This window comes from Bos javanicus, chromosome 16, assembly GCF_032452875.1.
Source record: "Bos javanicus breed banteng chromosome 16, ARS-OSU_banteng_1.0, whole genome shotgun sequence".
Classification (NCBI taxonomy): Eukaryota; Metazoa; Chordata; class Mammalia; order Artiodactyla; family Bovidae; genus Bos; species Bos javanicus.
The window spans coordinates 58151193-58166620 of NC_083883.1; the positions used below are offsets into that span (position 1 = coordinate 58151193).

At 42.5% G+C, this 15428-nt stretch overlaps 1 long non-coding RNA gene across 3 annotated transcripts in view; it reads left to right on the forward strand.

Annotated features, from left to right (window-relative positions):
• LOC133228019 (uncharacterized) overlaps window positions 1-15428 on the forward strand; it is a 33720-nt gene that overhangs the window by 4365 nt on the left and 13927 nt on the right. The window contains exons 2-3 of one of the 3 annotated variants that reach the window (XR_009730026.1): window positions 9097-9331; window positions 10570-10690. This is a non-coding gene — a long non-coding RNA (uncharacterized LOC133228019). Of the gene's footprint in view, window positions 1-8490; window positions 10691-15428 lie in introns of all 3 variants that reach the window. The other 2 variants (XR_009730027.1, XR_009730025.1) reach the window with 2 other exon arrangements.

The following is a 15428-nucleotide window of genomic DNA, read 5'->3' on the forward strand; positions in this document are numbered from 1 at the left end:
AACTATGGAGCCAGAGCTCTAGAGCTCATGAGCCGCAATTAACGAGCCTGAGCCCTACAACTACTGAAGCCAGCTCACCTAGAGCCCATGCTCCACAGCAAGAGAAGCCACCACGATGAGAAGCCCAGGTACCGCAATGGAGAGTAGCCCCCAGCACCGCAACTAGAGGAAGCGCGCTTGCAGCAACGAAGACTTGGCACAACCAAAGAACAGAATCGTCAAGATCCTTGAGGCATGACCTATGTCTGTCTGAAGGTCATCACTGTCTTTCCCTGTGCTTGGCACAAAGGCCAATTAGACGATTAAGTAAAAATTAGGAAACACAAGGATGAAGGACTCTAATGATGACTTCAGGTATACCAGCATGACAGAATTAGATAGTGAATGATTTGATTGTGGATATGTTAAGTGTTCATGAGGTGAAAATACATTCAAGTAAGCATATCTAGCCAGTAACTGAAAATTCAGGCAAGACACAGGAGAAGATTCAGCACATAACGAAAATAAAACTGCTGATTTCCTGAGCTCTCTCTCCAGAGATTCGGAACCTATGGTTCTAGGCTAGGACCTATGAATATGCATTCTTATCCTCACCCAGCTGAACTTGACGCAGGTAACCTTTTAAGAAATACTGTGATTAATATTATAGGCAGTTCAGGAGAAATATGTAAAACAGTCTCTTCCTTTCAGGTATCTTATTCAGAGGACAGAAAGTGCTATGACCCTGGCTGAGAAATCTCCTGGGGGAAAAAAAATCATCAGCTCTTAGTATTATCTCTTTGAAACCTATCTTCAGTATAATCTGAACTCACAAAAGGAAGCTGAGGCGATGTGATGCAATAGAATTTCCCTTTAATACCAGATAAATGTATAAAGACTATTCTGAAAGTACACAGTTCTTTCTAGTTTCTGGTGGCAAGATCTTCTGGGAAAGCAGAAGAGAAAAGAGGAAGAATGGCAAACACACAGACAGGAAGTCAGCCGATTCAGAAGTAGCTAATAGGAAAAGAGAACATTAATGAAAAATAAAAGTAAACATGAAATAAAAATTAAAAATAATGTTATCATGTTTGAAAATATTAGTCCTGACAAAAGTGGATGACAAAAGTGACAAAATGAAACCCCAAGTCTTCCACAAAAACACTTCTGAAGTAAAATCTCATGTACGTGCACAAGCTAAGTCGGGCGTGTCTGACTCTTTGCAACCCCATGAACTACAGCCCTCCAAGGCTCCTCTGTCCGTGGGATTCTCCAGGCAAGAAAACTGGAATGGGTGGCCATGCTCTCCTCTAGGGGCTCTTCCTCCAGGGGATCTTCCCGACCCAGAGGTCTAAACTGTGTCTTCTGTGGTCCTGCATTACAGGCAGATTCTTTACTGCTGACTCAGGGAAGCCCAAAATCTCATGTAGTTAAAATGGAATGGAATTGTCAACAGGACTCAACTTCCCAAATATATTTCTAAGGTGTCTTAGCTAAATATGACATTTTAGGGAAATAAGGCCAGTGGTTTCCATCTTCCACTAACCCTGCCCTTTGGTAACCAATCTTCCCAAAAGATTCTCCCTGAAAAACTTTTCTGCCTGACTCACCTGGTGGGTTTGCTTCCCTTTAGCCCTGTCTGCTGTCTCAATCAAACCTGTGGGTGAATGGCCGTTTTCTGTTAATTTTTTTTTTAATGTGGTTGCCCTGTTATAACAACATAAGGAATGTGAAATAAACACACTACTGAAAAGCTAAATTGAGAAGGAAAAGGAGTCAAATATTTTCGGTCCAAGTGAATGGACAGGAAAAAGTAGAAAAATTTTTGAAACTCAATAGCATCATAATACATGTAGCAGAAAATAATCCATAATCTACTGGTAAAATTAAAAGCTCCAATTTATACGTTAAAACCAGAGGTAGTTACCTGTGGAGCACTGTAATTTCTTATAATTTGAGGGCAACTCTTTTCTGAAAATGTCTACCATGCTGTTTTCATTGCTAGAATTGCATCATTAGCTTTTATTCCCTTCTAGTCTTTCTATATGAAATTACAAGAATTTTTTAGAGAAGGTAAACTAAGAGTATTAATACCTTAGTAGGTCACTCATCCTATTAAGAGGAGTTAATTTCCTTTTCAACCTACTGCTAGCAATTTCAGTCAAAGTCCTTGTGAAATATCGCCCAAGCCAATAGAAACATTATTAACAATGAAGAATTATAGGTGTGGCTGTATGAATGTGAATGCAAGTTACTGAGTAGGGTTAGTCAGCTTAATAAAAAGAAACCCAAGTGCTTCCCTGGTGGTTCGGTGGTTAAGAATTTGCTTTGCAATACAAGGAACACCGACTTGACCCCTGGTTCCGGAAGATCCCACATGCCTTGGAGCAACTAAGCCCATAGGTCACAATGACTGAGCCCATGCTCTAGGGCCCACAAGCCGCACCTCCTGAAACCAGCATGCTCTAGAGCCTGTGCTCTGCACCAAGAGAAGCCACCACAGTGAGAAACCCACACACCACAACCAGAGAGCAGCCCTGACTCGCTGCAGCTAGAGAAAGCTCAGGCTCAGCAATGAAAACCCAGCACAGCCAAAAATAAATACATACAATTTAAAAGATCCAATGCAGACAAATAAACAAATATTTAAAAAAAGAAACCAAACATTAGGAAAAGCTGACATTGACTAGAGAAACATATACTTGTTTTATATGTGGTGAATGTGTACAGATTTTATGTATATATGGGTAGATTTAGATCTACTTAAAGACCATAAACCAAAATAAGATGAGGTATAAAGCATTCTACAAAAACAGAACAATTGAGGTCATCAAGAGGTGGAGACCAGGTAATATTAAAGATCCAGCGAAAAACACTTGACCCTGAAATGGAAGCAGGTAGCACTGCAAGTCATTTGCCCCTTGGAACTTGACCAGCCATGCGTGTGGTGTTGCATACCTAAGTGATCTGGGAAAGTGTGTACGGCTAGGATCAAGAAACGTTTAAAACAGTACATTGTCCATTGTAATTTGCATCGTCTCTTCCTAGATCATGAGTGATATTTCTTTCTGCCTAGTACCCTGAGTGTACTAGGATGTAATTACTGGCAAATCATGCTACCATATTGTCTCCAATACCTATTCCTGTCATCCATTGAATTCTGTAAGAATTTAAAATTCTTACAGAATTCTGGGACTGCTAAAGTAGCACTAAATTATGAATTTGTGTAACAACCTAGAATGAAGGAGGAAGAACATTTGGATATAATCATTATAATTAGACTTACATCAGGTTGGAAGAGAAGTTAGTTTGGGAGCCTATTCTTAACATTTGAAGAGGATATCAAGTAAAACAAATATTCCATCTGCCAATATGTTTCCTCTTTTTCCTGAGTTTGTATGGTAATTTTTGTATTCTAAATGTGAATACTCTGCTCAGATAGAGCGGGTTTTTCCTTTCTCACCCCACACTGAGTCCTCCCACACAGAGCCCTGGGCATCTCCCATTGAAAGCAATTCATCAACTGCATTTGCACTTATCAATTTATTGTAAAATAGTAGAAACTGATACTATCTCACCTTCTGTTTAGAAAAATTAGGTCAAAGCAATAAAGCTGCTGGCCAAAATCTCAGGACTCCACCCTATGTTTAACAGCTAAGGTTTGCTAAATCTGGATTATCTCTGTCTGACAATAGTTTACCCAATACAAGAGCATATAATGGTTTTGAGTTAGTTAAATCCAAGTTGTAAAGTAAAATTAACTATCATGTGCTAGTCTTCATTCTTCCTTTGCTGTGTGCTAATACTTAACTCTCAAACTCTTGGTTGGTACCAAGATGAACCAGTGTTAATAATTTGTTGTTCATTTGCTCAGTTGTGTCCGCTTCTTTGCGATCCCATGGACTGCAGCAAGCCAGGCTCCCCCTTCTCCTCCTGCCCTCAATCTTTCCCAGCATCAGGGTCTTTTCCAATGAATCAGTTCTTCGTATTAGGTGGTCAAAGTATTGGAGCTTCAGCTTCAGTAGCAGTCCTTCCAGTGAATATTCAGTTTTGATTTCCTTTAGGATTGACTAGTTTGATCTCCCCACTGTCCAGGGGACTCTCAAGAGTCTTCACCAACACCACAGTTCAAAAGCATCAAGTCTTCAGTGCTCAGCCTTCTTTATGGTCCAACTCACATCTGTACATGACTACTAGGAAAACCATAGCTTTGACTAGACAGACCATTATCAGCAAAGCGATGTCTCTGTCTTTTAATACACTGTCTAGGTTTGTGGTAGTTTTTCTTCCAAGGAGCAATCATCTTTTAATATGGATTAACATGAAGCAAGTCCTTCCACATGAAAGAACTGAAAAAATGGGCACACTAAATGAAACAACACTTTTAGATACTGGATGTCAGGTGGCACAGAACAGTGACCCCTGAGAAAGGGGAAAGAAATGAGGCAAGCCCTACAACTGCCCCAGCTTAATGCCTGAAGAACATCTGCAAGCCACACTACAGGGAGGAGGACCTAGGCCTCAGATAAGGAAACATATGTGAGAGGCTGAGAAGAGGCTGAGGATCCAGTGGCTAGAGTTTTCAGGGTAGAGTTGTAGAGAGGAAAGAGGTCTACAAAGAGAACTCCATAGATCTCAAGAGCTTTTTCCTCAAGTCCTCAGCTCAACACTGAACAGGGCATGATGAGTGTGACGAAACTGCCTGAGGATCGTCTGCCTGCATTGCAAGAGACTGGGTTTGATTCCTGGGTCAGGAAGATCCCCTGGAGAAGGAAATGGCAACCCACTCCAGTATTCTTGCCTGGAGAATTTCATGGACAGAGGAGCCTGGCAGGTTACAGTCCGTGAGGTCGCAAGAGTTGGACACAACTTAGCAACGAAACCACCACCACATAGTTAGGGAAAGAACCACCCAAAGTTGCACGTGTGGGGAGGTGAGAGTAACCACTCCCAAAGCTCATGCAAAACTAGAAGAGTTATTGATATGTGAAAATTTGTTTGTTGCAGCAGCTAGTGCATATTACTCTAGCTAATAATTCTCAAGAATTTCAACATCCTTTTCAAATTCTTAGCAAGCACTGAAAAAAAAAAGATATATAAATATTAGAAACAGTACTAATATTATTCAATAAATCATGCTGGGGATATTGTCCATTTAGAAAGATTATAAATCAAATCCTTACTTGACACCATGCAAAAAATTTTCCACATAAATTTAAGTTTAAATATAATTATCAAAAATATCAATTATATTTTTGATATATCACATTGAGTGTACTGTAGCCTTTTTCATAACCTTATGGTATCAGTATACATTTAGGTCATAATGAATGGGATTCAGACTTTTTAGAATAAAACTGCCTGCATTTGCATCATTCTTAACTTCCTCTCAGGGAATCTTAGTTCCCTGACCAGGGATTGAACCTGGGCCCTGGTAGTGACAAGTGCCAAATCCTAAACACTGGACCACCAGGGAATTTCCTCTCACCCTATTTTAGTATTTAAATCTGAGATCACATCCTTTTTTCTTATCTCTTTGTTTGCCACTCAGTGGACCTTATCAGTGTGAGTTATTTTATTTTTCCTTAATTCTGGGAAATTAATCATTGCATATTTCATCATATTATTTCACCATGTATTTCCTCCTTTTCTCTCCTGAGATTTCACTTAGTTGAAATTTCAATTAAATACTTTAATTTCTATCCTTTCTACATCTACATCATATATATATATATAATTTTATATTCTCTTACTTCATTTTTTACCTCCTAGTAGAGTTTCTCCCTGGAGAAGGCAATGGCAACCCACTCCAGTTCTTGCCTGGAAAATCCCATGGACGGAGGAGCCTGGTATGTCATCCATGGGGTCACTGAGAGTCGGACACGACTGAGCGACTTCACTTTCACTTTTCAGTTTCATGCACTAGAGAAGGAAATGGCAACCCACTCCAGTCTTCTTGCCTGGAGAATCCCAGGGACAGGGGAGCTGATGGGCTGCCGTCTATGAGATCACACAGAGTCGGACACGACTGAATCGACTTAGCAGCAGCAGCAGAGTTTCTCCCGGAGAAGGCAATGGCACCCCACTCCAGTACTCTTGCCTGGAATATCCCATGGACGGAGGAACCTGGTGGGCTGTGGTCCATAGGGTCGCTAAGAGTTGGACATAACTGAGCGACTTCACTTTCATTTTTCACTTTCATGCATTGGAGAAGGAAATGGCAATCCACTCTAGTGTTCTTGCCTGGAGAATCCCAAGGATGGGGGAGCCTGGTGGGCTGCCATCCATGGGGTCGCACAGAGTCGGACACGACTGAAGTGACTTAGCAGCAGCAGCAGAGTTTCTCTAACTCATCTCACTAATATGCTTTATGGCTTCATCCATCTGCTGCTATCCTGTCAATTATTATACTTTTCCTACCAAATATTTTCTTGGTTCTCTTTTTTTTTTTTTTTTTACAACTTTTAGTCTCTGAGATGGATATAATTAGAAGATAACATCTGATCATAAATTAATTACTCATTTGTAGGAGGTCAGTGGATCAGTCTCTTGATATTGATATTCTTCGGTAGTTACATACGTTCATTCAATAGACATTCACTGGACACTTGCCATGTATCAACAACTGTTCTGAAGATGCAGTACATACAAAGCTTCCTTCTTCATTTGTTTTATGTGCTAATAGGAAAAGAATGTTCAAGTCAGTAGGTAAGTTCTTAAGGCTTCCCAGATCATTCAAGAATCTGCCTGTCAAGCAGGAGATGCTGGTTTGATCCCTGGTTCAGGAAGATCCCCTGGATAAGGAAATGGCAACCCACTCCAGTATTCTTGCCTGGGAAATCCCATGGACCGAGGAGCCTGAAGGACTACAGTCCCTGGGATTGCAAAAGAATCAGATGCTCCGACACGAATTAGCGACTAAACAAAAACAGCAGCAAGTTCTATGAAACAAAGTTGACAATAGAGGTTGCTATTTTGATTGAGTTGGTCAAACCATCTCTGAGACTATTGTTAGAGCAGAGACCTGAATGAAAGGAGAAGTGGGCCAGAGCAGAAGGATCATTCTAGGCAGAGTATCAGAGCATGTGCAAAGGTTCTGATCAGGGAAAATGGTTAGTATTTGAAGCTCAAAAGTCAGTATGCTGAAGCAGCATGTTAGGGTGGAAAAAGAGAGTTTGTGTGAGAGAAAGAAAGGGAAGAAAGGAGGTCAGAAAGGAAATATTATAGGCTACATTGTATTCCTCCCCAGTCCAATTCATATGTTGAATCCCTCATCTATCAAAATATGACATTCGGAGACAGCGTCTTCAAAGAGGTAATTAAGTTAAGATGAGGCCTTGAGGGTGTATCCCAATCCAATTTGACTAGTGTTCTTATGATGTGGTGAGAATTATGAAGAATCTGCCTGAAGGTCCTAGATCCTCTGTAATCTATATTGATTATGTTTTAAATTCCACCACTGATTTGCCCTGGTGGCTCAGTCAGTAAAGAATCCGCCTTCAAGTGAGAGACTGGGTTTTATCCCTGGGTTGGGAAGATCCCCTGGAAGAAAGCATGGCAACCCACTCCAGTAGAATTGCCTGGAGAATCCCCGTGGACAGAGGAGCCTGGTGGGCTACGGTGCATGGGATCGCAGAGTCCGACATGACTGAGAGACTTAAGCACACACATCCCTTTGCCCTACCTCTGGTGACATGTGGGGATCTGTGCCCTTTCTCCTCTTCAGTCCAAAGGAGACTCCATAGGGGAGAACCAAACCTCAAAACTTCAGCAACTTTAGCATGTAACCCAGACTTAAATCAGTGAATCATATTCTCAGTGCCTCCCTCACCCTTCCCACCAGAGTTATCGGTTCAGGAATGGACAGATTATTCAAAAAAAGGGGCTTTTCCTGGGACATTTAGGAAGGAGAGCTTGTTTGTTTGTCTTCCCCCCTTTGGATCTGAAAGCAAAGAAGTCATAGCTATTACCACCATGTTGGTACCATCTTGCTGCCATGTAGAATACAAGAATGAGACCAACTTAGAGGAAAGTAGAATTAATACATAGAAAGGAAATTCTAACCACATCATTTCAGCCCTAAATCTTACCATTTTTGATATTGGCTGCTGCTGCTGCTGCTAAGTTGCTTCAGTTGTGTCTGACTCTGTGCGACCCCATAGACGGCAGCCCACCAGGCCCCGCCGTCCCTGGGATTGTCCAGGCAAGAACACTGGAGTGGGTTGCCATTTCCTCCTCCAATGCATGAAAGTGAAAAGTGAAAGTGAAGTCGCTCAGTTGTGTCCAACTCCTATCGACCCCATGGACTGCAGCCGACCAGGCTCCTCAGTCCATGGGATTTTCCAGGCAAGAGTACTGGAGTGGGGTGCCATTACCTTCTCCACTAACCCAAAATATTTTGTTACACAGGCAATAAATTTCTTACTGCACTTAACATTGTAATCATCAGTATCTTTTGACTAGACTGTCACATTGATTGCAATGACTATATCTTCTCTGCTCTATTCCCAGCATCTGGCAAAATGCTTGGTATACAGAGTTGCTGCTGCTGCTAAGTCGCTTCAGTCGTGTCCAACTCTGTGCGACCCCATAGACGGCAGCCCACCAGGCTCCCCGTCCCTGGGATTCTCCAGGCAAGAACACTGGAGTGGGTTGCCATTTCCTTCTCCATACAGAGTATGAGGTTCATATATTTTTATTAAATAGATATTGAATTAAGATGCTCCCGTATTTCAAAGATGCCTTAAAGATTAATCCAACTTCCTTTGTGATTTTGAGTTTTTACAAAATTATGAAGATATTTTCTAGTCTAGGGTGAATGCATGACTCACAGAGAACTCACTAATATCCTCCTAGTACTGTCACTCCATATTTTTGGTGGGTGATGTATTTGATATACTTCCAAACACCCCCATAGTAACTGAAGTTTCAAAAATACACTCAGAAGTAATATTTTCATCCTTGCCAGTTCATATACCGTATATCATCTCAGACCAGAAGCCCCAGTTGCAATCTGTTTGGGAAGTCCTTGTTTGCCTTCTGCCTACTTGGGAAGAAAATCAATCTCCAGAATGACGTTATTCATTTGTTTGTTCATTCTTCCATTCATGTGTTCAGCCAACCTATCATCAATCTACTACTGCATAACAAATGCCTACAAACTTAGAGGCTTGAAGCAATACCACTGATAGTCACTCGAGTCCGTGACTCTTCGGTTGGCGATTTCTACTGAGCTCCACTGGGAAGCTCTTTGAATCTCACTCAGACTCTCTGTGGCTGCTGGATTGGCTGGAGGCTAGATGGTCTATGATGCCCTTAGCTGGGACAGCAACAATCTTCTCTACCCCATGAGGTATGTCATTATTTTATACCAAGCATTAACTCAAAGTTAACCCTAAAACGTAAAGCCATATGTTTGGGATGTCATAGGGTAGGCAATACCAAGAGAAATCACTGACCAGACTAGAATAAAAATCAGATCTGGATTTAGTGAAGTTGAAACTGTATTCAAAAGGATTATTGCAAGAGAGGGAAATGAACTATTGCAAGTTAGGGAGGAAGGTTATTGCTACAGGAAGAATGCTTTGACCACAAGGTCTGTAGCAACAACTCCAGAGTTAGGCAAAAAGAGTAAACAAAGCTAGAAAGAACTAGGTGTGGGGGAGGGGTTGTGTGTGAATGGGTGGCACATTCAAATAGTAGACCAGAGAACATTTTATTTTACACTGTGGCCTGTTTACTCTCAGAAGGGGGTCTATGCTGGCTTATACTGAGGGTGAGCCAAAGTTTGGGGTGGGGGCTGGAGTAAGGCGACAGATTAACAGGAGGAAAAATAATGATCTTAATAATATACTTATGGGACTCCCTCAGAAATATGAGAATCAAAAGTCAGCCAGAGGATGGAGGTTTATAAACCATCATAAGCTCGGGAAAGTTTTTGGGAGGGATCTGGGGCTTCAACTATGGGGCTTGATCAGTTCCAGAGATTTTTATCCTGTGACCCTGGTACACAGCTCCACACCTGTGACCTTGGTGTAGGGCTCCACAATAATCAGTTCAAAATAATCCTTATGCCAAAGAGATATATTTGGGGATGGCATATTCTGCTACCCTTCAAAATATTAACTTGCTTTTATGGTAATAAATCTCAGAAAGTCCTAGTATTGTCAAACACAAGTGCGTAAGTCCAACACACAGTGAGGCCAAACAAATGGAAACACCAGAGTTTGGATTATTGTAAAAGCCAGACAAGGAGAATGAATGGCATGTGTGCAAAGACCTGAACTCCCAAATAGATTTCACAGAAGAGTTTTTAAAGGCAAAATTTGGGGTGAGGGCTACTGAATGTCTGGCTTTCTTCTCATTGGTTGATGATGAAGTAACAGGGTGGTGTTCCAGAAATGTTGTCCTTGGCCTGAAGTTAACAACCTTCGTTTGGGTGGAGGCCTCAAAGATCCATTGTTGTGTATATTCCTTGAGGAGGAACTAGCATTCTCTTTCATTGCCACACTATTTTTTCTCGACAGCTTTTCCTTTGTTTCTGCATTCTCTCACTTACCTAATGAGTAACTGTTTGAATCTGCCCTTCAGAACTCAGGGAGGGTTTAGGAGGCTGAAGCCTATAAGCAAGAAACCTGGGGACATGGAAAAGCTTTTGTATCCAGGAGGGCCCCACAGAGTCCTGCTCAGTTTCACCCTCTTTTAACAATGGGTAAGTATAATAGAGTCTGGGGAGAAAGTGATCTGTCATTCTGATAAGAAGTCTTTCATGTCATAGAAGATTATTTCATACTTTCTGATGGAAATGTTGGGGCAGTGTGTAATTTCTTCAATTCTGTCTCACTGCAGTAAAAATTTGAAGTGACAGACAGACCAGTGTTACAGCTCCATGTGACAGCTCAGTTTTATTAGAAAGCAAAGGAAAATACATTCTTGAGGCGTGAGGGTGGGCTGACCCAAAAGATGCAAAGAGAAGAGAAGCCCCAGTCCTCTAGGCTTCCTCCTTTTATATATTTGTCTCCTCCCCCTGAGTCTGCCCTATGTAAACTGGGCTAGCCCGGAGGGCTGTTTGTTTTACCTGAGGTCCTCACTTGGGTCCTTGGGCCTTCCTTTTTTCTATATTCATGGGCTTTCCCCTTCTTTGTCTTTTAGGCACCACCATTCTGGACTCCTTTTCCCTATTCTAACTACCTAACAGAAAGAATGGAGAAGGCAATGGCACCCCACTCCAGTACTCTTGCCTGGAAAATCCCATGGACGGAGGAGCCTGGCAGGCTGCAGTCCAGGGGGTCGCTAAGAGTCGGACACGACTAAGCGACTTCACTTTGACTTTTCACTTTCATGCATTGGAGAAAGAAATGGCAACCCACTCCAGTGTTCTTGCCTGGAGAATCCCAGGGACAGGAGAGCCTGGTGGGCTGCCGTCTATGGGGTCGCACAGAGTCGGACACGACTGAAGTGACTTAGCAGCAGCAGCAACAGAAAGAAGCAGGAAAGACAACTTCCCACAATTTACACTAACTTAACTGAAGAATTTTTGGTTGTTAGGAGGGAAAAAATTTATAAATGTGGACATCCTGATGGCAGTAGGCAGAAAGAGAATGATCTGAGATATTCTATTAATATCAAAGGAACATGTGTAGGTGTCTATGGTATGCTTGCCAATGACGTATTAATGACTTAAATGACTGCTGACTTAGGAAGTAGGGGCTATTGTGTGAGTTAAGAGCAATCCAGGACCTTGGTCACAGCATGCTGAGAAGACTGGGGACCAATTGTCCTTGCCACAGCTTGGGAGCAATGGTTCCATGCCAAGCGAGGCAAGCTGAGAGAACCAGGCTGCTGCCTTCTCTACCCCCCCCCCACCCCCACTTCACTGAGTATTCAGCTTTTACAGCTGGGGTGTCACTCAGAGAGAAACTTGCCATTGTTCCTGAGGCCGAAGACAGATGGGCCCCCTGAGCAAATAGTTGGAGCTCTTTCTCTGTGGACCTGTAGACAAGACAAAAATAGCAGGACAATGGAGGGAGGAGGCTGAGTCCTGCAAAGACAGAAGATAAAAGACTACCTATTTTTCATTCTCAAAGTCTGGAGACCTCCTCAACTACACATGCACAGTGTAGAGAGGATCCTTAGAGGTCAAAAGGCAAGTGATGCTAACTATCCATAGGCCTCTTAGGTAAAACCTGTGTTCGCTAAGATACATGTGCACACATGGGAGGATCCTGAGATATACCAAATGTGGATTCACAGCCAGGTAAATAAAAATGATTGGCCAAAGGAAACCTGGAAGAAATGTTCCATAGAAGTCATTCAAACTACTGCGATTCTGAAACACTCTCTCTCTCTGAGTCTGCCCTTGTGTTTTATACTCTTTTTTCCTCCTAATAAATACTTTACTTGTTTTACTACTTTCTGTCTTTGTGAAAATTCTTCTTCTGCAAAGTCAAGGAGTCAGGGCTTGTCATCCACCACTGGTCTAGCAGTTAGGAGTTGGTACTCTCACCCCTGAGACCCAACCTCAATCTCTGGCTGAGAGCCAAAGCCCTGCTTCAAGCCACTGCAGGCAGAGGCCACCCAAGATCATTCCCAACCCCAGCTCCAGAGCTTGGGCTCAGAAACTTTTCTTGGAAAGAGAAGTGGGCTATACAAAAGATAATTTCTAATCTTTTCCCAAAGGACTGGCCTCATGGGTAAAGAGTTTGGAGAAGTTCAAGCCAAAGGGCCTGAGCAGTAGACACTGTGGTGAGAGGCAACAAGAAAGAGTTTTGTGGATTTAATAAAGATATGGACTAGACTGCAGGCTGGATAGTTTGTGAGAGAGGACTGAGGAATAGGATACCTGGGAGGATTCTTTATGGAGTCAGAAAAATACACAGAACACTAAGTTAAGAAACTATTTTTTAAGGGAGGTATAGTTTGACTGGATTAGCTTATAGAGCAATTAGGCACCAGGACACTGATGAAAAAAAATAAAGCAACTGACCAGCAGTTAGTGAAGTTGAGCATCTGGGTGTGGTTAGGGAAAGAGGAAGAGAGCACTGTCATCTCAGGGTGACTGTGGACATACCCCAAACTGTCACTTCTTATGGAGCAATATGATGTGAGTGTGTCTGTGTATGTGTGTGTGCACGCATGCATGTCTGTTCACGTGTGAGCTGGCAAGGAGGCTGCTGCTGCTGCTGCTAAATCGCTTCAGTCGTGTCCGACTTTGTGCAACCCCATAGACGGCAGCCCACCAGGCTTCGCCGTCCCTGGGATTCTCCAGGCAAGAACACTGGAGTGGGTTGCCATTTCCTTCTCCAATGCATGAAAGTGAAAGTGAAGTCACTCAGTCGTGTCCAACTCCTAGCGACCCCATGGACTGCAGCCCACCAGGCTCCTCCATCCATGGGATTTGCCAGGCAAGAGTACTGGAGTGGGGTGCCATTGCCTTCTCCAGGCAAGGAGACTAGACTTCACTAAAATAATCCAACCAATCATGAACAAATTGAGGGGGATGCACTTACGAGACTACTGTTGCTGCTAGCAATCTGGACCGGCGCAGTGACCGAACTTAACGTCCCTTCCAAATGTGGAAAAGTTCGGGTAAAAATAAACGACAGATGAGAGGAGAAATAATAGAGTATAAAGGATTGTATGGGTAGGTTATGCGATGAAAGAAATCCAACCTTAGGAGAGGTTTAGAGCAAGGGAATAATATTATCTCTTAGTATAGTTATACCACGTGCCCAGAAGGGGCAAAACTGTTTGCCAAGACCACTTCTGTTTTTGTTACCTGAAGTGCTACCAGTTTGTTTGGGCAAACTTCAGCATTTGCTACGATGTTTATGCCTTCCTTCTGAAGACTCCTCTCTCAATTTCATTATCTGTAACATGAGGTTAATAATAATGTGTACCTTCAGAAGTTGTATGAGGAGTTAATGTATGTGAAGCTCTCAGAAGAACACAAAATTGCCTCATTCTCCACCCCCAGCCATAACGATTGGTCTAAGGATGGTCAGTTGGCCCAAGCATGGCCAATTACAGTCCTTCCCTGGACATTCTGGAGTTTGAAATGAGAGGGACCAGCCTTTCTTTGAGAACTTGGACTGTGAGGCGTAACATGCAAGTTGTTTCGGCAGCCATGTTCCCCCTCATTTGGAGCAGAGAACAGGGAATTGATATGCAGGGAGAAAAGCAAGCATTTATATTTATAATCCTTTTTTTGCTTAAACTAGTTTGAGTTGTTTTCTGAGAACTGCTTCCTACTGGGATTTAGGCCAGTGGTGGGTGGCTCCCAGCAGACCGATTGCCATGTAGCTATAAACCTTGACAAGCAAATGCTTAGAAAGGTTGCTGGTTATAGTGGAGAGAGTACAATGGCAGCATGCCCAACGTGCCACAGTGTGCTATGTGCAAACACAATCACCCTGGCCTTTGTGGATGGAAAGCTATAAGCAGAATGGGAAAAGACAGTGGCTTCCTGTTGGGATTAAAGCAGTAGGCATCATGTGATGGATTTGAGATTCCCTGGGGAATAGCCCCATCCTTAAAGAGGAAGGCTGTGAGAGGTCTTATGAAATACTTAACCTAAATTACAGCTGACTTTGACCAACCAACCCTAGTAGAAGGTGCCTAACATTTTTGGGTACAAACTATGTACCCTAACTGCACTCAGGCTGTTAGTCCATGATGGCAACAACATGTACAGTGGATTAAACAACAGTGACTCACAAGACAGAAAAGGGCCTGAGGGGAAATAGATGCCAGTAGGTATTCTTGGACAAGTGGCATTTGCTGTTAATGAGGAGCAGCATTCAGAGGAAGAAGACATATTCACTAGAACAGACAGATTAGAGGGAGTTCTGTTCCTAGACGAAGGTGAAGGATAAGAGGCAGCTTGGAGAGATAAAGAAGCACTAGCAAACTGGAGCAGGCAGATTCAACAATTACTGCTGCACAATGCTAGAACCCAGAGTTGGGAAAAGTCTGCACCCTGACCTGAGAGGTTCTCTGGAAATTTTAATGCACATGGAGGCTAAAGTGTATGGAAAGCAATGACCCTCTATCCTATTCCTGAGGCTTAAGAGAACACACCTATGGAAATCTTAAGGCCTCCAAGCTTATGGAAGTTCTCTGTGGGTACTTGTAATTTACACCAAGATCATAAACTCCTTATTGCCAAATTTAGACTTAAATCGAAGAAAGTAGGAAAAACCACTAGACCATTCAGGTATGACCTAAATCAAATTCCTTATGATTATTCAGTGGAAGTAAGAAATAGATTTAAGAGACTACATCTGATAGACAGAGTGCCTGATGAACTATGGACAGAGGTTCGTGACATTGTACAGGAAACAGGGATCAAGACCATCCCCAAGAAAAAGAAATGCAAAAAAAGGCAAAATGGCTGTCTGAGGAGGCCTTACAAATAGCTGTGAAAAGAAGAGAAGTGAAAAGCAAAGGAG